This window comes from Ursus americanus, chromosome 12, assembly GCF_024610735.1.
Source record: "Ursus americanus isolate L20-20 chromosome 12, mUrsAme1.1.p, whole genome shotgun sequence".
NCBI lineage: Eukaryota > Metazoa > Chordata > Mammalia > Carnivora > Ursidae > Ursus > Ursus americanus.
Window position 1 is genome coordinate 55,926,399 of NC_142138.1, and position 25,843 is coordinate 55,952,241.

Consider the following 25,843-nt stretch of genomic DNA (forward strand, 5'->3'; position numbering starts at 1 on the left):
GAGGTTTGTTGCCGCGTCGGTCTGAAGCACGTTAGCCATGGCTACTTGACATCTTTCCACCATAACAGGCCGGTGATATTAGCATAAATTATTTAGCCTATAGGAACAGGGAGAAGTTAACTGGCCCATGAGGGGATCAAATCCATAACCTTGTTCTCTAAGAAAGCTTCTTAAAACAACCGAACTAACATTTTCAAAATGTGGAGATAAATAATGCGTTTCTTCTGCAAGCAGTCATTAATATTTCCCTCCCCATTCCTTCACAGGATGACTCTCTTCTCCATTCCTAGGGTCACTACTTAATCTGACACAATTCCAAATGGATACTTCCAGGATTTTATCTCCAGCTCACTCTGCCTCTGCCTTGTCTAAAAGCTACAGAAATGTTCTCTACTCTTTAAATAAATAAATAAATAAATAAATAAATAAATAAAGCCATTCTTTAGTCCCCTTACCTCAGAGATACCAACCTTTCTCACTCATTACACTATTCAACAGCAGTGTTCATTATTTTTTGTTATAAAACCAATGTGTTTAAGCAGAAGGATGAAATTTTCACCATCCTGCAACTAGTTAAATATAATCTATGTATTATTTTAGACTATGTGTACAGAAATGTTTTTAAACAAAAAATAGGGTCTGGGCACCTGGGTGGTTCAGTCCATTAAGCATCTGCCTTCGGCTCAGGTCAAGATCTCTCAGGGTCCTGGGATCGAGTCCCACATCAGGCTCCCTGCTCATCGGGGAGTCTGCTTCTCCCTCTCCCTCTGCCTGCTGCTCCCCCTGCTTGTGTGCTGTCTCTCTCTCTCAAATAAATAAATAAATAAAATCTTAAAAAAAAAAGTCATTGTGATTTAAACTATATTTTACTTAAAAACGTATAATAGTCTTTTTCCATGTCATTAAATATTCTTATATTCTTGAAACAGTAAGGGACACTCATTACCCTACTCTCAAACCCCTCATTGTGGACCCCATATCGTTCTAAGCACCTGGCAAGTAATATCTGAGACAAACCTCACATCAATGCTGTGGGAAAGACAAATATCATATGTACCTCATAGGCAAGCAGAATGAGACTCAGAGAACTAAAGTATCTTGCCCAAAGTGATACAGCTTGCGAGAGAAGGCAGAACTTGACTTGGAGTCTGTTGTCTTTAAAGCCACTTTTTATCCAGTGTTAATGCTGTCGGATATACAAATGTAATATATTATGACTACATTGTTTGTAGAACAACAACAGAACCCCCATGATGTCCCGGTGAACTCTGTGAGTCTCAATTTGACTGAATTGATCCCAGATGTTAAATGCTAAATGTGATGCACTGTTTTAGGTCTTTTTCCCCTCCTGCTAGTCAAATACAATCATTAACACAGTCAGGAAGTAAAATGTTGCATCTGAGATAAATGCCGTGTTCATGTTCCTTTTTTTTCCGTCTCTCATTGTGTTAAGAGATGAATTTTGTCGTTGATGTGACAAAAGTTTTATTTCTCAGGAATAAAACGCGGGTAGACTCACATGCCTCCAGGGCAGTTGTGTTGATGTGAGCTGAGCACCCAGCAGGCGCACAAATGGCAATTTCCTCCCCAACTCTATTTCTAGTAACCTTACTTATCACCTTAAGCGGTTTCTCCAGGCTTCATCAGCCTAAAGGTGAAATAAGAGCTGGGACATTAGTAACAAACAGTATTTCTTCATGTATCTGCCCATTTGTTATTGTGAGTTCTCCATCCCTATGTAAAGATTCCCTCAGTTATTCCAAGGAGATTTGCTCGAAGTTTCCTCTGATACCAACGACTTCCAGTTGGTTTCCTCCTTGCATGTTCAGACTCCCTGAAGCCATGGCTCTGCAGAGGCCTGGGATGTCTCTGAGACTGCCTCCATTCTTGGGGCCTCCAAGCAAACATATGGAGTCTTAAGAGGACTGCGGGGCCCAGCAACTGAGAAGCACCAGTGGTTTCCTGCATTCTTTGGAATTACTGAAGTCTCAAAATGACTTCCGTATGTTTGGAGTAATGGAGGAAACCCAGTTCTCCACTTGAAGATTTTTGTTCCATACACTCTTAGTAGATCAGAGTAGGTAGGGGTGTGGGGCCAGACTCCCCCCTCCCACGGGTCTGAGTTTTAGCCCTTCTGTCAAGTTGTAGTGTGACTGTGGGCAATGAGTTAATCTGTCTCTGCCTAGGTTTCTTCATCTAGGTTTCATCCTTCTTCACTTCATAAGGTGGAGCTTGTGATACTCCTTACCTCATGGGATTGTACTAGTCCAAAGTGAAGGCTCAGTACATGTTGGCCATTGGTACTATTATGCTCAAACTGGCTTAGGCTTCCAGAATAGTGCAGAGCTTTTAATCTGCTGTTTCAGTTTTATTGGCAACCCCTCTCCCCAGGACTCAGCCATGAGCTTGAAGATGCTATGAATAGTAAGCACTTGGCTTTATTCAGAAATGCCCTGCTTTCCAACTCTGCAGCACTAACCTTAAATTATGTTTGTGTGTCTTACTACTCCTTCCTTAGGATTCTCCCTTGCTAGCTAGCTCCCCAGTTCCCTTGAGCATATCAGTCCTATTGAGACAGTTCCAGGAGGCATCCAAATAGACCAAGATAAGTCTGTATTTTTGAATTCTTGGCTAAAGTTACTTTTGGTTCAAGGGGGCAACAAGCACCCTCCCCTCCCCACCACATACAAGCAAGGACTTACATTGTTTCCACATCAGAAACCTTCCATTATAATTTGCTTATAAAACCAACTTTGTGTAGTTGATTTCTTTTAAGATTGATTGATTGATTGATTGATTTGAGAGAGAGCATGAGGGAGTGGGTGGAGAGGGCAGAGGCAGAGGGAGAGAGAATGTCAAGCAGACTCTGTGTTCGGCCCGGAGCCCAACTTGGGGTTTGATCTCACCACACCGAGATCATGACCCCAGGCAAAGAAACGGAAGCTCAACTGACTGAACCACCCAGACACTTCTTGACTTCTTAAATCTTTTTCAAAGATACTTTGTCACTGGAGTTGCAACAGAACATCATTGTGAGATGGTAGTCTCTTACAGGAAACCTCCCAAATAATCTTTCAATGTCGTTAATTAGTTCTTCTTGAATTACCCGAGGCCAGAATTCAAGACTAATGAAAACATTGACTTCAGTAGTTTATTAAGGAACACTTATTTATATGACTTCTGGATAGTAGTAGATCATCTTTGCTTCTTTTTTATTATTCAAGTATCTGGTAATCCACCTAAGCTAATCTTGCATTAACTTTAAAAGATTTAATTTTTAATTTTTAAATTTTTTTTTTTTTTTTGCTAGATAAAACTTGATCACAAGGACTCTTTTCTAAGGGTACAGTTGAAGCAATGCCTCCAAGACAAAAACAACATTAAACCCTTCACCAATAATTCATTTGAACCTAGGTATCAATCTCTTTCCGTTCTCTCTTTCTCACTTTCTTGATCTTTCTTAATATTGAGAAAGCACTGTGTCAGTGCTTGCATTTTACATACGAGGAAATTTTAAATCTGAGATCAGACTCCATTGTTATCTTGTGAACTATAAAACCTGTTTATACAACCTCTTTTGACTAACACATCAGTGAAAATTCCCATCTCAGTTATAGTAAGCTCCTTGCATGTTTACAGAGAATCAAACACTCCTGTGAAAGTATGGCTATAATTTCCATGTTAAGTTATCCCAGACATTTGGAGCCAGCACAATTTCTTAGAAGCTGAGACACAATGATAATAATAATAATTACTGACTGAGTGACTACTACCTGCAACCCACCGGGCTAAGTAATTTACAATAACCTCACAGTAAACTGATGAGACAGGTAGTATTATTATTCCAGTTTTATAGATAAGGAAACTGAGGCTTACGGAAGTTAAATATGGCCCTGACGTGGCTTCATGTCCAGATATTAATAGCGTTTTCTAATTCCGATGAGGCTGTGAGACCTAGAGCAACTGAAAACGTCACTGTCATGAGGAGTCTCATTTGGTGTCACAGGTGCATAAACATAGTGGCCAGACTACCTTGTGATGAATGAAGTCGTGTGCCCTGGTCAGCCCACCAGACACAGAAGATTGCTTTCCCAGCATGCCTTTCTTGGGCTGATCGAGTCTCACGATATGCAAGTAACCACTCTTGAGTGGAGCGAGGACCTCCTTCTAAGCAGGACATTGGTAAAAATGCCTTGAGGGTGCAGTGAAACCAAACCTCAGACTGGCTTTATGCTAGATGAGAGGAAGGAGAGCTGCACAGCCAGCCTTGCAAGGGACCAGACCAGGAGCTGCTCCTATTGAGAAGACTTTGGGTTGACGGCAAGTCTAGGAAGTGGAAATGTTACAAAAGAAGATGCACTCTTTGGGTGGCAGCCCCATTTTAGATGAGCAATCCCACCACGGTTTGAAGGGCAATCAATTCTGTGCTCAATAGGAGCGTGTGCTCAGTTGATCCAGGGTGGGCCTTTTCAGACACCTCTTATACACCTGATGTCATTTTCTCATCAAGTATGCCTTCTCGGAAAATAAAAGATAGTGAGCAATACAAAAGCTGGAATGAAAGGACTCCTTTGCTGGCCCCGCAGGCTCTTAATCCTGCCCGTCCGGAGCGACTTATTTATACTGCAGGAACTTAGGACGTGTTTAGTACATTGCAAAGTTGTTTTCATTTATTTTTAAATGAGAACTTCTGAAAAGGATTCTGCTCTGAAGGAAGAAACAATTGGAAAAAGGCTTAGAGGTGGAGATACTGGTGTGTTAGTCTGCTCTGTGGGGAGCGGGGAAGCTGAGCCCTGTAATATATTACCCTCCCTTCCATTTCTAAAAAGTTTGCTCTGCCATGACAGTTTGCAGAAACTTTTCAATATTTTGGGGGGCGGCTTAAAAATATTCTTTTTAGAATCCCAAGTGATTCCTTCACTTAAGTCATATTGTTGTGTATTTCTGCATTTACTGTGAATTCTATTGGAAATGATGACGATCCTCTGAGAGGGGGGCTGGGAAAAAAAGCAGTTTCTCTCCTACAGGAAGGAAATGCATTTTCCCTTGGAGCTGCTCTGCTCTGCAGACCCACGGGAATATGTTAATGACCCTGAAAAGTGAATTTGTTTCTAAAGAAACACTGTTCTGTGGTCTCTGGGAATTTGGTTTATTTGTAAAAATGACAAGACTGTTCTAGAATTCATCACAATAGACTTAAATATGGAATATAAATTAAGGAAACTGAGAATGAAATATATGCGATAATACCAGTACTAATCCCAGTATGTATATTTCTTCTTCTTATTGTTTGCCGGATTATTATACCTGTTTATTGTACTAGTTTTATAAGCCCTTATAAAACAAGTTATGAAAGCTCAAATCCTTAAGAAATAGTGACATCACAGAACGTTTTTACTTCTGGACATCTCTAGGCCTCACAATGCTATAAGGTGCCAGTATTACTGCAGGAAGAAAAGAGAACCGTGGTGCCCTTAATTTCAGGTTCTGGTCAGTCCCACAGGGAGAGTCCTAGAAAGTCTTCAGTCCTTGCAGGATTTGCTTCATGTGGAAAACCAGAGAGGACTCTAGGAGAATGAATAGGCCAAAGAGTAGGTTCAGGGCAGCTGGAGGATGGACATTTTCAGGATTCAGGAATGATTGAGTCAGTAGAGTGGAACTGAGTCCTGGCCCTGTATGTATTAGCTAAAGAAATGCTCTAAAATTATGTGTCCTCACTTTTTTTTTCCTTTTACTTTTTGCCCTACATATGTTTCTTTATATTTAAAAATGGGAATATTAGTAATATCCTGTTATTACATTGTGTAATTATGTAATAACATTATTATTAATAAAAATGGATGAGTTTTTGTGATCTTCAAATGATACATTTTACAAGAATGTGGTTTTTAAACTATAGCAAAAATGAGTTATCATTTCTAGGTCTGGCAAAAACTGAACGCATATTAGTTTATGTTCAAGAACCTAGAAATGTAGAGTAGTTAATATTTAACTCACGAGTTGGCCTTGGTAGATAACTCAGCATCATGGTACTAATCAATTTTAAAGATCAGTGAGTTTAGCTTTCCTTGTACCATATGGGATGCTTCCTAGCACGGATAGCTTTTAATGTGTTATCCATATTTTGACTTCTAATGGATGAAAGAGGTATTGTGTTTGAGTGAGAACTTTGGAGTCACTAGAATTTGGACTTTGGGTGTGAAGATGGGTGTGAAGCCAGATTTTGGTAATTATTGAATGTATGACAAAGGACTTCATCCTCAGAACCTCGACTTCCTGACCTGTAGAACAAAGGTAAATATCCCTATCTTCCAGATTTTTTAAAGAGATAATAATGCACATAAACTACCTGTAAAATAAAAGATATGTGCAATGACCATGATGGCCATGATGATGACCAGGAAAGTTCATTCTACTTACTATGCTCAGATGCTGGCATAAACACCCAGAGGTGCCCACCACTACACCCACTGGCAGCCTCTTTGTCCTGGATATGTCCTTCCCGGACATCTTAGAATGCAAAAGTCAAGTGAACAGGCTTTTGCTTATGCAGCTTGACTTCAGCTCCTGTTGCCATTTACTACTGGTAAATGGTGCTAATTCAGGTTAGTTATTTATGTTGAATACATTTCTGTGCATCTTTACAACACATGACATACTTTTTTCTAGGACTATTCATCGTATCTTGAGGCTAATTCGTCTCGAATGGCTAAACATTAACTCCTTGTGATATTAGTTCACTAAGTTATCATACATTACCAAATTAATTAAACTCTGAGAACTTCACCTCTTGCCTCACACAGAAGAACAGGGGAATAAACAGATTAAGCCCTTGGTGGTACCTGGCCAGTTCAGGCCAGTGACCTGTGCAGATTGAAATAGGTCAAATTTCTAATATCCGTTAGTTGGTTCTCAATGACATCTGTTCTTTCTTCACCATTTTGGATACTGGTAGGCGATGGAAGGCATACTGTTGCTAAAGAGGATGAGATGAAATTAATATAAGGCTATAGTAGAAGAAACACATTTGGTCCACAGATTGACCCCTCCATTAGGAAGCCTTAATAGAACTCAGTCTAAAGATTCACTAGGCATTTCCCATGTATCTGTGGTTATTTGTACTTTGGACAGTTTTCCTATAGAAGGAAAGAATAAAAGCCTCTTGATTCAGAAACTCTGGATAACAGCCTGATATTGTGAGAACATTCAATAGACCAAATTTCAGGGTTAGTCTCATCTGGTCTTTATTGCCATTAAGTCAAGGTGAATGGAATAAAAGGCTACCATATGTAACCTTCTTCATTTCTTAGCTACTAAAACATTTTAAGATCAGATCCCTTTTACTATATCTTTTCAACTGAAGCCAAGTACAGATCCAGAAAAACAACATATAAAGGATACTTAATGTAGAACAGTGTTCTTTATAGGTGAAAAAAATTCAACACAATGTTGGCTGTACCCTATTCTTAGGGAAACCCCAGAATGATCTGCTGAAACCAGCTCTCCTGCATATCGTCTCCTCCTTCTGTGGAAACCAGAAGCTCTGGATCTTGTGCTTTCCCTGGTTTCTCCCTTTTCTTTTAATAAATATTCCTTGTGTTTCCTCACCCACTAATTAGTGTCACCATGTGCCTATATTGCTAACAGTTTAAAGAGAGCAGTTCCTTTGAAAATATAATCTCCTTTTAAATGCATCATTATTTTGAAGTGGTCTCATAAATTTTGTTGCTGATTTGGGATCTTAAACGGTATATTTATTTATATTAAAGTCTGCCTGCTGTTCATCTTGAAGATATTATATTTGTATAGTTAACAGAAGTGATGAGCCAAATTTAATTTTCTTTCTACTCTAGAATGCTTTGCATCTTGTAATCACCATTGATTGCCTACTTACTAGTCAGAATCAATAAAAGGAGTAGATGTAAAATTGCCCAATCTCATGTTTTATAATATAATAGTCTAGTCAAGATGGAGAGTACTAATAGCATTCAGCTGCATAGACATTATCTGATAATGACAGTGTGCATAGCTCAGATTACACAGGAACAAATTAAGGTTGGAAGCTCAAATATTGGATTTTATTTTATTTAGGATGAAGTTTATGCACAAGCCCATCAGAATATGTGTTTTTACTGTTTTATGGATAATAATATAATTTTTATTAACTTTTTATCATTTTAATTGCATTTCCTTTCAGGTACCACTAGTAACTGTTTTACTTTTGTCTCAAGATTGTCTCTGATATGACTGATGCATTTGTCTAAAATCCATCAATATGAGATTATGAAAACATTAAAGCACGTAGACCTGTGTTGAGAATAATAGCTTTCAATTTCGGATTTGTATAAATCAGCAAAACCTTAGAAATAAAAGATAAGAAATATTACCAGGCAGTTGGAGACTTAGTCAACTACATTTTAAGCATTGCACTTCCCCATTTATTGTGCTTTATGGGTCCCAGAAAAATATTTCATTGAGCTTAAATATTTCTAAAATGATTGTTGTTTTATATGAAGTCTATTAAACTCTGGTATCCCACTGAAAGCAGCCTTTGGATCATTTAATGGCATTCAGAATTTTAGGTCCTTAAGCAAGCATCCTTGATTATAGTTTTGAAAAAGAAATGCGATGGGTATAATTTCAAAGCCCATCCAAAAAGGAGTCATACTGAGAAAATCAATCTTAACAATTGATAAAATACATCCTCTATTGGAAAAGAAATGTGCTTACGGCATTTTGGAAAGCATTAAGCATGGTAGTCAAGTTCTTTTACTGTGTTCCCTGACAATCATAGTCTTTTACTATTTCCTACACCTAGAAGCAAGAATTCCTCCCCAGACAGCTTTCAAATGCACTGGTTAGGGAGTGTACTCATTTGTAGATTGTGATTACAGATTAATTACAATTGTCTGCTGCTTATTCAGGCCTGTTCATGGTTATGAGCATCAGGTTTTTGACATTTTTCCCATTCTTTTGCTCCCCTTTATATTAAATTCTACTCACTGGAAGCCATCAAATGAGAACCACCTTTCCATCTCACATGCTTATCTTCACGGGTGCATATTCTGAAGACACACAGGATTTTTGTGTCAGAGTTAGAGATGCATTAGATCAAAGGTCAAAGAACTACTCGTGTTAATTTTTGCCTGTGTTGTTCTGTCACTCTATGCTCTGGAGATAGGCCTTTTAGGTAATTGATTTTTACCTTTATATGGGATAAAAGTTTATAATAGAAAAGGAATAACTTCTAAATTTAATAACATAATGAAATAATAGTCCAGGGATGTTAAGAGATGCTCAAGAAAGCCTTTTTGGTTTTTTTTTTCAGACATTTATGGTCGATGAAAATCATATTTAATGCTTATTGAGTTCTTCTCGGTTCTAAATGCTGTATGTGTTACATCTTGTGATCCACGGTGCTATTCCATAAAGTAGACTCTATTTCCAGTCTGTTGTAGAGATAAGAAAACTTGTATGCAGAAAGGTTAAGTAACACGCCTAAGATGATAGAGCTGAAAATGACAGAGGAAATATTTGAATCTCTTCTCTACGTACACATAACAGCACACTAATTCCCAGGGAAACCCAAGGTCAGCTGGCCCCCATAGAAAACACTGATAATCAGGAATTACTCTCTTCCATTGGATAAAAGGTAATGACTAAAATGAGGACGCTGCTACGGAACCCACAGCTTCCAAATTTGTCAGTACTGAAACTGTTCATGTAGTATCAAGCCTCACATGTGGGGCAAAGAGGCAGGCCTCAGGAAGGTGGGGCAAGGCCTCCAGCAAAGGATCGTGGATAAGCACAAAATGAAAGCTGCCCTTGGGAAATAACAGCAGCTAACTTTTATTGAGCAATTCTGTGTGCTAGACCCAATGCAGTGCAATGCCTTATTTATGTTAGCTTCTTACAATTATTCCAGTTTTATCAATGCAGCAACTTGGGGTTTAAAATGGTTAGGCAATTTCCCAGGGTTGCAGAGCTGCTGGAAGACAATAGCAGAACTCAAACCTGATTTGTCTGAATTCAAAGGGCTTTGCTCTAGGACTGCTGGTTTAACCCTGACATGTAAAGCCTTTGAAGTCTTTACTTCTGTCCTTAAAAGACAAGTTTGGACAAAGTGAAAATCAATGGGCTTCCTTGGACCATAAGAGATGAAGTTACAAGGCAAATTGTTACCCCCAAATTAAGAAACACAGACTCATTCAGAGAGAAACACATAAGATCTGCATACCTGCAGCAGAAGCCAGGGGAGCCATAAACTGGTAGGAACACTAAAATATAATTTTGATGAATGACTGGATGCTGACAATGGACTGGCATGAGTGTGAGAAATTCTGGGAAACTTCAGTCTCAAAAAGTCCCCCACAGATCCAATAGACTTTACCTCCAGAAATCCCATGGGACTCTCATAGTGAACATTCCATCATTGCTTTGGCAGGGAGTAATTGTTATGAAATATGCCAAGAGCTTTCTCCATAACAGTGGGTCTTATCTGTGGCTCAGCTAAGGAAAGGGCATTCTTCCCATTCCAGATCCTTCTAGCCTTCTAGTTCTTGCCTTAAGGATGGCGGGAGGTTGTTCACCAGGGTCAAGTTTTCAAGGAACTACGTTGGGAGCAACCAAGGTAGGATGTAGGGAAAGGGGGCAAAATAAGCTGTACCACTAGGGTAATGCCACAGCCCAAGTGGGAAGGGCCCACTAAAGCACTGAGATGTAATTGAATATTACACAATGCTCCCCCTCCCCATACCTTGTCACCACACCAACCAGTATAATAAGCATTAATTGCAGGTGAAAAAACTGCAAGACACAGACTCCCAAAGTCAAGAGGGAACATAAAAACAAGGACACTCATATATATTTTACCCACATGCACACACCTATAGAAAACATTAAACACGGACCAACTTCTAGCCAGATTAACATAAATCCTCTCACTAAAAATTGATTTACATCAGTTCCTATTTTTGATACAACATATCCAACTTTCCGCAAAAAAATTACAAGGTATGCCAAAAAGCAAGAACTAACAGTCTGAAGAGACAGTGTAGTCATCAGAACCAGACTCAGATATGACACAGATGTTAGAATTATTAGACAAGGAACTTAAAATAACTATGATTAATATATGGAGTGCTCTAATGGAAAAGGTATACAACATGCAAAAACATATGGTAGAAGAGGCAGAATAATGCCCTCCTTTCATGCCAAGGTGTCTACATCCTCATCCCCAGAAGCTAAGAATACATTATTTTAAATGTCAAAAGGAATTTCGAAGATGTCATCAAGTCAAGAGCCTTGAACTAGGTTTTATCCAGGTAGGCCCAATATGCTCAGAAGTGTCCTTAAAAGTGGAAGAGGGAAGCAAAAGAGGAAATCAGAGTGATGCAGTGTGAGAAGGACTCAATCGTCACTGCTAATTTTAAAGATGGAGGAAGGAGGCGATGAGCCAAGGAATGCAGGCAGCTTCTAGAAGCTGGAAAAGGCAAGGAAAGGGATTATTCCCTTGACCCTCCAGAAGATGATACAGCATTTCCTGCATCTTGATTTTAACCCAGTGAGACCTGTCTTGTACTTCTCACTTACAGATGTGTGTGGTAATAAATTTGTGTTGTTTTTCGTAACTAAGTTTGATGTACTTTGTTAAAGCAGCCATGAAATACTAATGCAGATGGGCAACATAAGCAGAGGGATGGAAATTCTAAGAAAGAATCAAAGGAAAGACTGGAAATAAAAAACACTGTAACCTAGCTGAAGAATGCTTTTGATGGGCTCGTATTAGACTTGACACAGCTGAGGAATCAGTGAGCTTAAAGATAGATCAATAAAACCTTCCCAAACTGAAATGTAAAGAACTAAAAAAGAATTAATTAAAAAAAGAATTAACAAACCAAACCAAACAAATAAAAAAAAGAACAGACCAAGACCTGTAAGACCCTTTCATAGGGTGCAAGACACTCATAATTGGAATGCCAGATGGAGAAGGAAAAGATCAAAAGAAATATTTGAAGTCATAATGGCTGTGCATGTTCCAAAATTAATGACACAATTGACCCAGGAATCTGAGAACACCAAGCAGAACAAATACCAAACACACACATATCTAGGCATATCTTGTTCAAACTGCAATAAATCAAAGACAGAAAATCTTGAAAAAAGGCAGGGAGGATAAATACTTTCCCTCTGCTTATAGAGAAACAAGTGCAGGAATTACAGTGGTCTCCCGATCAGAAATCATGCAAGAAGAGTATGGAGTGAAATATTTCAGGTTGAAAGAAAAAGAAAATCCACCAACCTAGATTTCTATATCCTCCAAAAATATCCTTTAGAAGTAAAGGAGAAATAAACACTTTCTCAGACAAACAAAAACTGAGAAAACTTATCACCATCTGATTTGCCCTGCAGGATATATAAAAGAAGTTCTTCAGGCAGGAGGAAAATGACACAGGTCAGAAGCTTCATTCTATATTTAAAAAAGCTAGAGCATTGAAGTATGAATAAATGAAGGTAAAATAAAGATTTTTAGTTCTTATTCTTATTATAAAAGATAACTTTAGGGTCGTAATAGTAAGAGTGTTTTAAGTGTATTAAGCGATGATGGTGAAATGAAGACACCAGTGTCACCAGGGAGAAGAGGGAGGAATTGGGAAAACTGTTATAAGGTAGGTACCACATTACATATGAAGCTAGGTATACGCAGTGTTATTTGAAGATGGACTTATTGTAAACAGAAGCACAACACTAGAAAAAAATTTAAAGCAAGTATAACTGATATGTTAGGAGGATAGAAAATAGAAAAAGTTGGAATGAAGAAGTGTGAGGCAAGATTACAGGAATGTTCTAACCATGCTAGTGATAGCTCTGCTTTGCTTTACCTAAAAACTCAAAATTAAGGCTAGAGCTAAGATTCTGAGCTCAATCAAATATAAACTTATTAAAAGAGGACTAGGCAAATACACTCCTATCTTTTAACCATGATCAGGAAGGCAACGTCCAAACAGTAGGTGCTTAATAAATACTTACTGCATGAGGTCTGACAGGGGGTTCTCAACCAGATAGGCAGATAGACTAAGACATTCAAGCTATTAAAGATTTGGGAAGAGAATCAGAAACCGGGGCACTGAAAGCACAGAAAACAGAGTAAAGCATGCAGGTGATAATCCAGACAGTTAGGGCTTGAAGAACCTGGTCGGATTGTAACTGGAACAGAAAATAGTTCTGGAAGCCCTGTATTGTCGTTTAGGTTCCAAAGATGATTTATAATGCTCACTATGTTCCAGGCACTGTTTCATATTAGGGATAAAAAGATGAATACGTATGGTCCATACACTTAGGAAGCTAGAGTCAAGCAATGAATAACTACCATCTAAATTCATTTATTCATTCAACACATGTTTCTGGAGTACCTACTCTACACCAGGCAATGTAATAATTACCAGAATGAAAAGTAGGAAGTGTTATAAAATCATAAGTGAGAGAGCAAATAGTCATGTCTGGGATTGTGAAAGAAAGTTCCATGAGATTTAGGACGAGAAGGAGGAATAGACCATGTCAGATAAGAACCTGAACAGGCAACATGAATGGCAGACACGGAGCATCAGCGATTTCTGGCTTAGCAAGTTGTATGAATGTTTCATACTCTGTCTGTCTCAAGTCAGTCCCAGGGATTGTGTAGCTCGGGGCCCAAGGGCCAGATCAGACAATAAGAAACACTAGATCAGAATAGAAATGAAAGAGTAGGACAGGTCCTGACATCTCATTTTGAGTTTAAATACCATGACCTACTCATGTTGATACTACCATTTAAAAAAATAATAGTAACACCTGAGATGGAAACAATATAACATTCTTGATCCTGGAATTAAAAGTCTTTTTTGGGGAGGAACATTCATTCTTGGCCAGGCAGTGAGCCCTATCCTTCTGAAAACCATAGTGAAGATAGATAAACAATCCCTCAGTTGTGTAAAATGAAATTCAACCAAAAGAGAGTTCATCATCTGTTATTAGGTCCATCAGACCAGAGACTAAAATGGGTGTGTGGCTTTCAGAGCTTGGTGTTTCATGGGGCTAGGGAAAGAGAGAAAGACAATGGCATGGTGATCAGGTTGGGTTAGAGTTGAGATGGAATGGGCACTCTAGATTCAGACCTGTTTATTTATTTCGACCTACTTAAGGAACAGATGATTATAGGGCAAAAATTATATTTGATTTTGTGGACGAGGAGCTCAGTATGAGGGGAAGCATGAGAGACACTGAGTCCAGCTCATTGAACACTAGGCTTTCTAGAACTGTGCTGTCCAAAAACATGGTCACTAATTTAAATTTAAATTTGAGTTAATTGAAATCACATAAAATTACCGAATCACTATATTGTACACCTGAAGCTAATATAACACTGTAGGTTAACTCTCTGGAATTAAAATTTAAAACTTAATAATGTTTTTAAAAAAAGTTTATCTAAAATTAAATACTCGGATTCTCAGTTGCACCAGTCACATGTCGAGGGCTCGTTTCCTGTGTCTAGTGGCTATCATGTTGGACAGCAGGGAGAAATCGAGCATTTCCTTCAATGCAGGAAGTTCTTTAGATAGTACTTTTCTAAAAAGTGTGTGGGATGTAATGATACAACAGAGAAATGCAGTTCATTATCTTCCAGAAACAACTACAAAACAGCTTTTAAAGAAATTTTTGTTTTGGCAGTGAGGAGTAAAGCTTAGTAAAGCTCTTACAGCATGATGATCCGATTTTGCCAACAAATATTTGTAAGGGTATTTGCCCCTTTCAAGTGGAATGAAACATCCTATTTTTTACAGATGAGGAAATTTAGGTTTAGTGAAGTCAAGTTACTTCACACTAGAATGGCAGAATCAGTAGTTGAAGTCAGGATGCTTAACTCCAAAGATTGTTCCCTTGACCTTTGGACTCCAATAGAGCCCGAAGGCCACTTCTAGGACTGAGAGGCCACCCTTGGGCCTGGGGGTGGGTCCTTCAGGCTGTTCCCAGCCAGCATCTGAGCTTAGTGGGGAAGGTATCCATTCTGCCTGGGCACCAGCCGTTATTAGGTATTTTGTAATATCACTTTTACCAAAAAAAGGTTACATGCATTTAATGCTTTTCATTAATACCCAGCGAAACATTTGGTTCTCATGGTCTAACTTGCTTTTCATTGTTCAGTTAGTGAAAAAAGGTGAGAAAACTCAATATATACAATGTAAAAACAGTTTTTTCCCCAATAACTAACTGATGTCTATTTGACCAATTAAAATATGTTTAAAAAAATAAATTTACTACCATACACTGGTAAAATTCCTCAATTTCTCACTTATTTAAGAAATTATGTGAAGGGCCTTCCTTGTCACCTGCCCCCTGTGTTTTTGGTTTCTTCTCTGGGGAGATTCGAAGTTCAAAATAAATATCCTTAAAGTCACTTTGGTTTGGGTTTTTTGTTTGTTTGTTTGTTTGTTTGTTTGTTTGTTTGTTTTTAAGAACTGATTTCACTGCATTGTTTTTCTTCCAGTAGTTTCTTACTTTGCTGTTAATTTGCTTCAAAGATTTTTGGAAACTACTACTGAGATTTCTTTTTTTTTTTTTTAATTTCTCTCTTTCTTCATAGCAAATAAAGCAACTCTTTACTAAATCTTTTGGGACTGGGGAATTTCAGTTAAAGTTTGATAGTTTTCAGGCTGTGAGATGGACCTTCGACTCTCATATGCTCAAATATTTTGGAAAGCCTTGGATCATTTGTGATTGACAGTTCAAAAATACAGTGATCTGTTGTGTCTAGCCCATGTCATGCTGGAGAATACTAAATCAATAAAAATGCTATCAGAACCAGAAATCAAATGCAAAGTAGTTCCCTAGGCTTCCTGCATAATGACATTTGCTCTTTTGATAAATTAATGGGTTCTTGGACGGGAGACCTCCTGCAACAGCCGAGCCTGGGTATAAATGGAAAGGGTGAAGCAGTGATGTTTATTATGCAGAAAAAATTGCTTTCAGTGAATGTTCTACACAAAGAACGTCCAAATATAATTGAATCTCGCACTGTGATAGGATATCCGTAAAGAGGCAGGAACAAGCAAACTGTAAACCACAGTGTTTGAGCCGTACTAATCTGGAGAGCCTCACGCTAACGCCTGCATTCTGTAACTAGAACAGCTCCAACAGGGCAAAGCACGGCAGTGACCAAAGCAGCAAAATATCAATAGTGTAGCCTATTTCTCCTGGAAAGACCCACCTCTTTCCTCAAGGAAATTCAGTGATGGACTCAAGAGCGGCACTACGATACCACACCTTAAGTAGATTTGACTGATTGCGTGACTCAATTTGGGGGGTCATTTGATGCCATGAACATGTTTTAGGGCATAAAGGGGAGGGGGTTCATATGATTGTCTTCAAACGTCCGAACTGGCTTAAAGAACTTTTGACCACCTGCGTGACCGTGGCTGTAGATTTGTAAATGCATAAATGGTGTCAAGAAAAATACTCTGAAAAATACCCAACGAACACCCAACTCAAAGGCTTTAGAAATTTGGGGCAAGAGAAAGCCTCACTACCACACGGTTGTATTAAATATGTGACCAATGCAGATCAGCTTCTGGGCTTTACAGAATGCCCAAGAACGTTGGTGTCCGATGTGTTAACTAAAACAGCAAACCGGTGTGTGCTTCCCGTGTCTGTGGTCTACAATATGAACCCATCTCGGCCTTTGGATTCACTCTGATCCTAACCTCGCTCTGTGCGGTTAAGATGGTTGCTGGATTTTTGTGTTGAAAATGAATCAAAGTAGGCCTTGCTTGGTACAGCAAACAAAAGATCTGTTCCTTTCGCCACTTGACCACCTCGTCGACTTAATGTTGTGGCTGAATCTTACTGAGCTACTTAAGTGAACAATTGCGCTTCAAAAATACCTTTGTTTTGTTGGATTTCCAAATTCAAGGGGAAAAAATTTTATAGTGAAGGATTAAATGCAACCAGGGAACAAAATAATGAAAAGCCTTATTTGAGAAGAAATAACTCTTTGGAATAAGAGGTTACCATATGTCAATATGTCATATACAGGGAAAGTGAGCTTTTGATTACTTAGAACTGAGGTTGCCAGAGGGTTTCTGATTTAAATTTCTAAGGCTTGATCAGAGCATCAAGGGGTTTGTTGAAAATCCTCATAACTTGTGAACTTGACTTTTATTCCTTTGAAAAATTATACAAAATATTTTTTGCTCACATTTATATTCCATGTGGTATGTTTCTCCTTGTGGCTTTGCAGCTATTCTTGTGCAGGCTTTATGCTTGTTGTAACATCAGAATTGAATTTGAGCATTTCTAGAAAAAGCAGTACATTTTGGAAATGGAAAAGTGACCCCAAAACTTGGCTCTAAAAATGCTTCAGCTCAAAAAAGACTGAGAATAACCTAAATGAACATGAATCGGGACTACTTAAATAAATGATGGTGCATTCTTAAAATGAAATCCTATTTACCAGTTTAAAAGAGCAGAACAATCTCCGAGACATAATGAATGAATGAAAAAAAAAAACCTGTCCCCCACTGTTAAGTACCTGATTTTTTCACTCAATATTTTCATGTACATATGTGTGGAATCTATTTGGAATAATTACATAATAAATTGGTAGCACTGCTTTTGAGCAAGAGAAAGATACTTGGGCTCAAGTGATTGAGAGATTTCTTTCTTGCTGTATGACACTTTGTATTGAATGATTTTAATATAAAGATGGATAAATAGATAGATAAAAGAATTATTCAATTCCTTACACCTCCTTCATTCTTATTCTAAGAAGATTTATTTACTTATTTGAGAGAGAAAAAGAGAGACAGACAGACAGCCCAAGCAGGAGGGACAGAGGGAGAGAGAAACTCAAGCAGACGCAGGGCTCAAGCTCAGGACCCTGAGATCATGACCTGAGTGGAAACCAAGGGTCAGACCCTCAACCGACTGGACCACCCAGGTGCCCCATCCTTCACTCTTTAAGTATATTATTTATATCCCAAATTTCATCAAAGCTTGACATTTTGTCCAGTAAAGTTGCAGTGTGAATATATAACAAATTAGAAATGTTTTGTTTTATTTTAAAATGGAAAATGAATTGCTAACTTCCACTTTGGAAAGATCTTGGAAGTAGCTTCACCATTCACCATTTTTCAATACATGGCAATAACTACTAGAGGATAATAGGTTGATACAATAAACAAATTAGAAAGATATACCTATTATTGTAGCTAGGGTATAGGTTAATAACTTCATATATGAGGTTGTCTGTTTTTTTTATATATGCTTTATATAGATATAAATCTGTAAATAAGAGTGTTAGTGTTATTGACATTAAGTTAACTGTGGAGACAAAATAGTAATTAAATAAATAAAAGTTGAAAATTTTGAACTATTTTTCTTTTGTGTTGCTCGTAATTTCAGAAATTCATAATTTCTGAAAAAAATTAGAAGTTCTGAAAAATTAAAAAGTGTTGACTCTGGTTTTCCCCCCACACCCCCATCATTTTAACTTGTTCTGAAATGTACCACGTGAGATATCTTGTATTATGTCCCCACATCTGCTGTTCCATATAAATCGATATTGCCATCTTAGAAATAATAGGCTCCCTTTTATTCTCTAATACAGACAATGCCATTATGTGTGATTGTGTTATAGCTTTAAATTTTTCCACTCTGTGCTTCCCTTTTCGGCTTCCCTTATGGAATAAGTGATCCTTAATTTCAGTAATTTTGTACCTTGTTATGTTTTGGGGTCCTGTTCTCTCTTACCCCTCTCCCCTTTCTTCTCCCTCTCCTGATTGCTGGCTCATTCTCTTCCTCTGTGTCTCTATCAATCAGTCTCTGTCTCTGTCTCTGTCTCTGTCTTTGCCTCTCTCTCTCTCTCTCTCTCTCAATACACACATGCCATTCACAGATCTTCAGAATAAGGTGAAGGGTGTGGAGCAGGCAGCAGGACTTTTAGTGTGGCACATGCCCGGCAGTGCTTCTCATGCTGGAGAATTTAGCTGTCACTTTGGAACCTGCTGGAACTAGTATGCAATTCACATACCCCAAGTACTGAAAGGGAAACTGCAGCTGCTGTCAGCGCAGTTTATTGATAAGATTTTATCTTTTCTCCTGCTGATACTGATAGAGCCATAGCCAGGTGGGCAGTAAATAAAGAAGATTTATTATGGGCTAGATTTGTTAGTGAACAGTACTTTCTCAGAACTATATCAAAAAAAGACCCAGAAGTGTTCATCTTTACATCCATGGAGCCCAATAATGAATTGTGTGGTGGGGGAGGGGCAGCTGCCGGAATTTATCCATCCAATTTGTTTTAAACAGTGAACATTTCTTACACAATCAGCCTAATCTGAATAGATGACTAAAAATCCAGGGGTTGATAAATTATCATCATGGCACCTGCATCTTATGCCTCAAGAACCTTAAGCAAACCCAGGGCTGTACTTGCGGATTAATTGAGCATGCATAATTTACCACTGCAGTTTACATAAGTGTAAGTATTTTTCTCATTCTGGTAAATAGGCATTTCCAGCTTCAGGAGAAAAATCAGAATATTGCTGCACAATGAAATGAGCCATCAGCCTATTCGACTATTATAAGAAAAAAAAATCTCTGCTCATACCACCACTGCTTAGTTTTTAAATTGAAATGATTTTTCAAGTTTAATTTGCTTTTCACCATTTATATATATTTCTTTTTGTTCACATTTATTGCGTTGATTTTTACCCATTCTTGTAATCAATACTATTTTCTGGTTCTGGTTTGATGCTGCTGTGCGTCAAATGATTTGAATGATTCAGAGAATGCTAATCTAGGAAAACATGTTCAATGCATTTAGGTAGACAAGGGCCAGGAACAAATGAGTAGGGAATGATGGTGATGGAAACACATCAGGGTTTGAATGGCTTGTCATGGGTTATTGTTTCTCATGGGCTTTTGGATAAATCAGTCATTAATACTAAATTACTATTTTCTCATCTACAAAATGGGAATAATAATACCTATCCCACAAGTGGTTCTGTTAAATTTTATAATGAATGTAAAGAGCCTAATTTGGAGCTGGGCATATGCCTAGGTATTCAGGGAATGATATGTATTTTTTATATTATCTTATTAAAACAAGTTATTTTACAGACCTAACAGTAAATTCTAAATCTCTAATTTAGTAGTTTAAAACTTTTGTTTCTATATAGGAATTTCTTTAACTCTTAGAAGTAGGCCCTAAAGTATTTAGAAATACTGGTTACATAATGGTTATTTGTCTAATTATGGCTTTATGGCAAACTTATGCAAATGTGTGTAGGTAGATAACCCAGGGGCATGTTAGGTGTGTTCAACTTGTTTATGTCTTTATGTCTACATTAGAGTTTTTGTTTTATTTTGTTTGGTTATGCTTAAGCCAAAAAAAGGCCTATTTGGGAAATGAAAGCTTAAATAAATGCAATTGTTCATAAAGGAATACTATTATAAATTTATTAATCCCTGTTTTACAATAGGAAAAAGTATCTAAACCTCAATTCATAGAGTTGGCATAATCTTGATAGGCTGAGTTTAAATTTGATTTTTCTCATCTACTCCTATTTCCTATAATAGTATACATTATAATTCGTAAAGTATTATTTTTTATTTATGCTAAAATTTTTACTGCAGTAACAGCTAATGCTAAAATCTTAAATTTTGCGATCTCAGGGCCCCTGTGTACTAATTTATACAAAGCACATTTAACTATAATAGAGAAACTGGCTACTTAAAGGAGTTTTAGAGCAGATCTTATAAATCCAAAATCCCTTTTAGAAGAGGTAAATGTATTTGTACAATAAGTTTAATTTTTCATAATACACAACACCGACACATAAATTGTAAAATCCATTGTATGCTTCTTTCTTGGTGAGAATTACAGCTTTCAGCCAGGCATTGGGTTATTCCTAGAAAGGCATGTCACATTTTCTGCCACTTCTCCATGGTTTTATTGATGTGGCTGTCACCCTAGAAACCCAGTGAATTCGGAGATGAGGCTGCCTTTCTGCTTGATTTTTCACCGAGGTACATTTCAGGAGACCACCGTGAGACTCTGGTGGAAAAAGCTGAAAAGGGTAATTCTCCGTAAGAATAGTCTTATACCTCAGAGGCTCTCCATCTGCACAGATCGACTGGTCATTTCCTGAATACGAAATGGGAAGTGTTGCATCATTAGTCACACTACAATAGCACCCTCAGTCCTCCCAGAAATAATCATTACTTAATTAGCTGGTCTTTTCTTTGTCTTTCCCTCTTTCTCTCTCCATCATATGTTTAAAATGAGGTCTCAGAGTCATGAGTGGGAGAGCAATGAGCTAAAGAGATCATTAATTGCGGGGACAGGCCTTGGAGTCAGGACAGGCAAGGCATCACTGCCACTAAGGAGCTGTACAACTTTGGGCAGGTGACTTCAAGTACTTCAGGCTCAGTGTTTTCTGTAACATGAGTATAATAGTAACATCCACCTAATCTCACTGTTGGGAGGATTAAATCAGATGATACGTACAGTTAAAAGCATCGTGCCTTTCAGTGTATGTTGATGACTTCTAGATGGATCTATACTTAGAAGCAAGGACCTGCTCTTCTAGTTTCTGCCTGGACGCTATGGGATTAGATCCCAGTGTTAGAACTTCTTCTTTTCCCTTCTCTTCTCTTCACATCAGGTGGTCAGCTTTTCTTTCTTGGCTTCCTGAATGCCAAAGTTGCAATACCAACCATCTGCTACTTTGGAGGATCTTAAATACTCCTACCAAATGACATTCTCTTGCAAGAGAAACAATAGTAGTGTCAAGTGAAGCGAAGGTCTCCACTGTGGGCCCCATCAACCAGCCAGGCCTTGAGGAGCACTGCGGTTCTCTGCTCAGTTAATATGAATCTGGCACCCACATTTGCAAGTGCAGCCAAACAAGGAAGTCAGAGGCTCGAGCTCCACAGGTGAGGCTGAGTGACAAACTCACCTTCCAAATGTTTCTTTATTTAGGTCAGTAGTCTAGGTTCCTTCAGAACTTGGGGTTGTCACTCAAAATGGTCCCTGGTCACCTTGGTGAACTTGTGTCAATTTTTTGCCTTCATACTGCCAATGTGCCTTTCTCTTTAAAGGGAAAATCCCACATTGTATAGTATTATTAAAATATAGTACTCTGAGTACAGAGGTCATGAAGGGACAATGAAACTTTTCAAAGCCTCTCGACAGCTGGAGCTCAGTCATGTGACCAGGACTTGGCCAATCAGATGCTTCCCTTTGAGGTCTTGCCCGCGGAGTAAGAATGGTGGGGATTCATTCATGATCACTTCAGTGATGGTCCATGGCAGCCTCAAGTACTCACCAACACATTGGAGTATATAATATGGTGACTTCTTCAGTTGCCAAGAGGAGAGTAACAAGTGGTGAGGCTAGCTTTTGGTTTGGGAAAGTCTGGGTTTTTTAGCTGCTTACAAATTTGGCGCTACGGCAGACATGAGAGGTAGCAAGGAGTTAATCTTACCAAGGAACTAAGATTATACATGCAGATTCACTATCCACTTGTCCTCAAGTCTTCTGTGATTTAAGACAAGCATTTTTCATTGCTTGTGGCTATCAAATTGAGTTCACTGAATCTATAATGACAATCACAATATAAGCGATTTTATTAACCTGTCAATTATTATTCAGTTTTCTTATTCTGGTCACATCCCAAGTCCAGGAGGGTGTTAAAAGTGGAAGACAGTGTTTCATCATTTCCAAAGTGCTGAATTTCATATTTTCCTTTCATGAATGAGAATATGGGGTGGTTGTGCATATATCTAGCTTCTTATAAAATTTTAAGAACGTTCCCAATTTACTCCATCCGAAGTTTAGATATTATACTGATTGAGATTAGGAAGTTAGTTTGGGGAGCTATGCATGTATTTGTACTTTATCTCATAAGACATTACTGCTCTCATTATTTTGTAAGATTTATAAAATTTCTAAGACTATACTCTGTAAGATTAAAGACTATAAGAATAAATTCTGTAAGATTTATAAGATTCTATAAGACTACCCTAAAAAAGAGTTCTGTGGTAAAATTTTGCATTTCTTTCACTACGTAAAATATCTCCCTCTTGAAAATCTACACTAATATTAGCTCATACATATTATTCGTTCATATATGTAATAAATATATATAAATATATTCTACATCATCTGACCTGGAGTTTTCCAAATTTGTCAGACTACCAAGACCTTTCCTGTAAAATAATAATCAAGAGCCTCTCCTGGAATTAATAGTTACACTATGTAAGTATAGTGTATTAAGAGATACACTCTGGGAAATGTTGCCATAATTTATGTTTCTATATTGTGTTTCTTTGCATTACCTACTTTTAACAGATACCTTGAGCTTATCTGCCTCCGTGGCTCACTTCTGCCTATTTAATGGGGATTCCTTGTCTATAAAATGGGGATAATAACATCTGTGTCAGAGGATGTTATAAGGATTAAATGATTCATATGAAGTAAATACTTAGAAATATACCTGACTTACAGTAACCATTCTACGAAGGCTGGCTATTATTACTGGGGTTTTTTTTCAGGCAAAGTTAAATTCTTCCCTGACATCCCTTTTTGTGTGAAATCTATTACTGAAGCTCCATAACACACTGTTTTTTGTTGTTTTTTTTTTTTTAAACCCAGCAACTGATTTGCTACTTGCTAATTGTATGCCTGGTCCCAGATTTTTCTATTTGGTGATTCGTTTCTGTTCTAATTCAAGAAATGTTATATTGAAAGTCACAGAAACCAACGCATGTAAACATGGTGTTCACTGAATAGATCCAAGAGGCAATCACACCAACATCTAAAAGCAGAAAATTACAGACAGCTAGACCATATGGGGTTAGACTGAAATGAGACTTCTCCTTCCAGTTCTGGACCATTTCATGTGGTTTTGGTCTGCTCCTGGGTGCTTACCCTCGTTTTCTTAGCAGACCAATTTTCTCTATTCGTTCGATTTTGCTGTTTCCCGAGATTCTTGCACATGGGTGGGCTCAGTTTGCTAAGGCACAGATTTATACCTTAGACACCACTCTGCTTAGCATCAGGGATCCTTACAACAAACAAACTCAATCTCTCAGTGTCTGAATTCCAAATTCTTAGGAAAGAATATCTTAAGGGCTCTGATCAGACTGCGGTCTGGTTCCCTGTCTCAAGTGCCCACTCTTGTGTCAGTTAGCTATAGTCAAAGCTGTAGCTTTATCTGGTAAAAACATGACCACTTAGAACAGCCCTCCTGTAGGGGTGGTGGTAGAGGGCGGGATACCCCCAATACCAGAGATGGGCATAGGTGCTATGGACGCCACAAAATGGCCATATATCCTATCACCACCTTTGCTGTAGCCTTGAAGATAAGTCTGAGTGTTTTCTTCTGAAGTGCCTCCTTCCTTCACTCCCTTTCTCACCAGGAAGAACCAAAGAATGCCAGGGAAAATGTTTTATAACCAGTCATTTGAAACCCACCATCCCAATTTAATAGAAATTTCTCAAAAAAGGCCTAAAAATCTGAAGGTGGCTTCACTCAGTTTCTATGGGTTAAAAACACAGTCTTAAGAAAGCCCCTGTTACTTGGTAGGGTCTGACCTAGAATAAGACTGAATACCACTATGTATTACACTCCCGGGCCACCTGTCAGCCACAAACACCATCTGGTGACTCCTTTTAATTCTTGCGGCCACCCTGCAAAAAAGGTTTGGTCTTCATGTCCTAAAGTGAAGCTCAATGATAAGAGGTAGCTGAAAGCATTTGAAATGATTGATTTCAGGATCCAAAAAAAGAAACAACTGATAAGGGATTCACTTTTAGCCTTTTATTCTAAGTGATCAGAATTAATTTTCATGCACCCCATTTTTCCTAGAAAAATCACCCAACTCTTCTTCCCAATCTGTGTGTCACAGATCTTAGAGAAAGGGACTCCTTGGGATTTCTGTATTTTTCATTCCATTTCATTTCAGTTTCATTCATCGGGAGATTTCTAATTAAATTTACCTGTCCTTACCAAGGAGGCAATTATTGGTGTGGATCATATTATAATTTTCTCAGCTCTTTAATGGCTTGCCTGATGTTTGGTGGTGTCGCTCCTGTTTCCCATTGTATTTTAAAGCATTTGTCCCTTTTGTTTTCGTCTGACAGTGATATGTGTTGTTCCTCTCTGCAAACAAAGGAACGAACATCCCACACTGCATAAACATTTGTGTCGCACTTTCCTTCGGAAATTAGTATTCTTTTAAACTGGTTGACACATTTGTACTGTCTCCGACACCTTTAACTATGACAACTCTGAAACAAAATAGTGTACAGTGAACAAACACATCGTTTGGAGCCGATTAGATTCATTACTATTCAGGACAGTGCTTAGATTAATTATTTTGTTTGTGTAGTATGTTCGTTAAGTGGTTGCCTGATTGCCGCTCAGAAGATTGATTACTTGTTGCATTTACCTTGTGGTTTCTGTGGGGAAAACATCTTTTAGGATTCATCACTTCTAAAAGCCCAGGGGGCTTGGTTGACATGAGAACGCTCCAGTAAAGCTGTAAAACGGAGAACAGGCTGTGGACAAATGTGTTCTTTAAATAAACACCTACAGTGGTGGCTAGAGTGGCCATCAGACTTGTTTAACATCAGGAGAAGCAATCAATGATAAAATTGAGTTAATACAGACAATACAGTCTGAAAACCCAGCCCAGTCCTTGGACTATAAAATTGAGGTGAATAAGCACTTCCCCGGATTTTCTTGGTCTCCGGTAGGCTAAAAAGACAAACTCTGTGACTTTGTTATCATTTTACCTCTTG

General features: G+C 38.1%; 1 protein-coding gene across 2 annotated transcripts in view; it reads left to right on the forward strand.

The window, feature by feature from the left end:
• Positions 1-25,843, forward strand: part of NTNG1 (netrin G1) — a 311,481-nt gene that overhangs the window by 78,899 nt on the left and 206,739 nt on the right. The gene's annotated exons all lie outside the window — the stretch shown is intronic.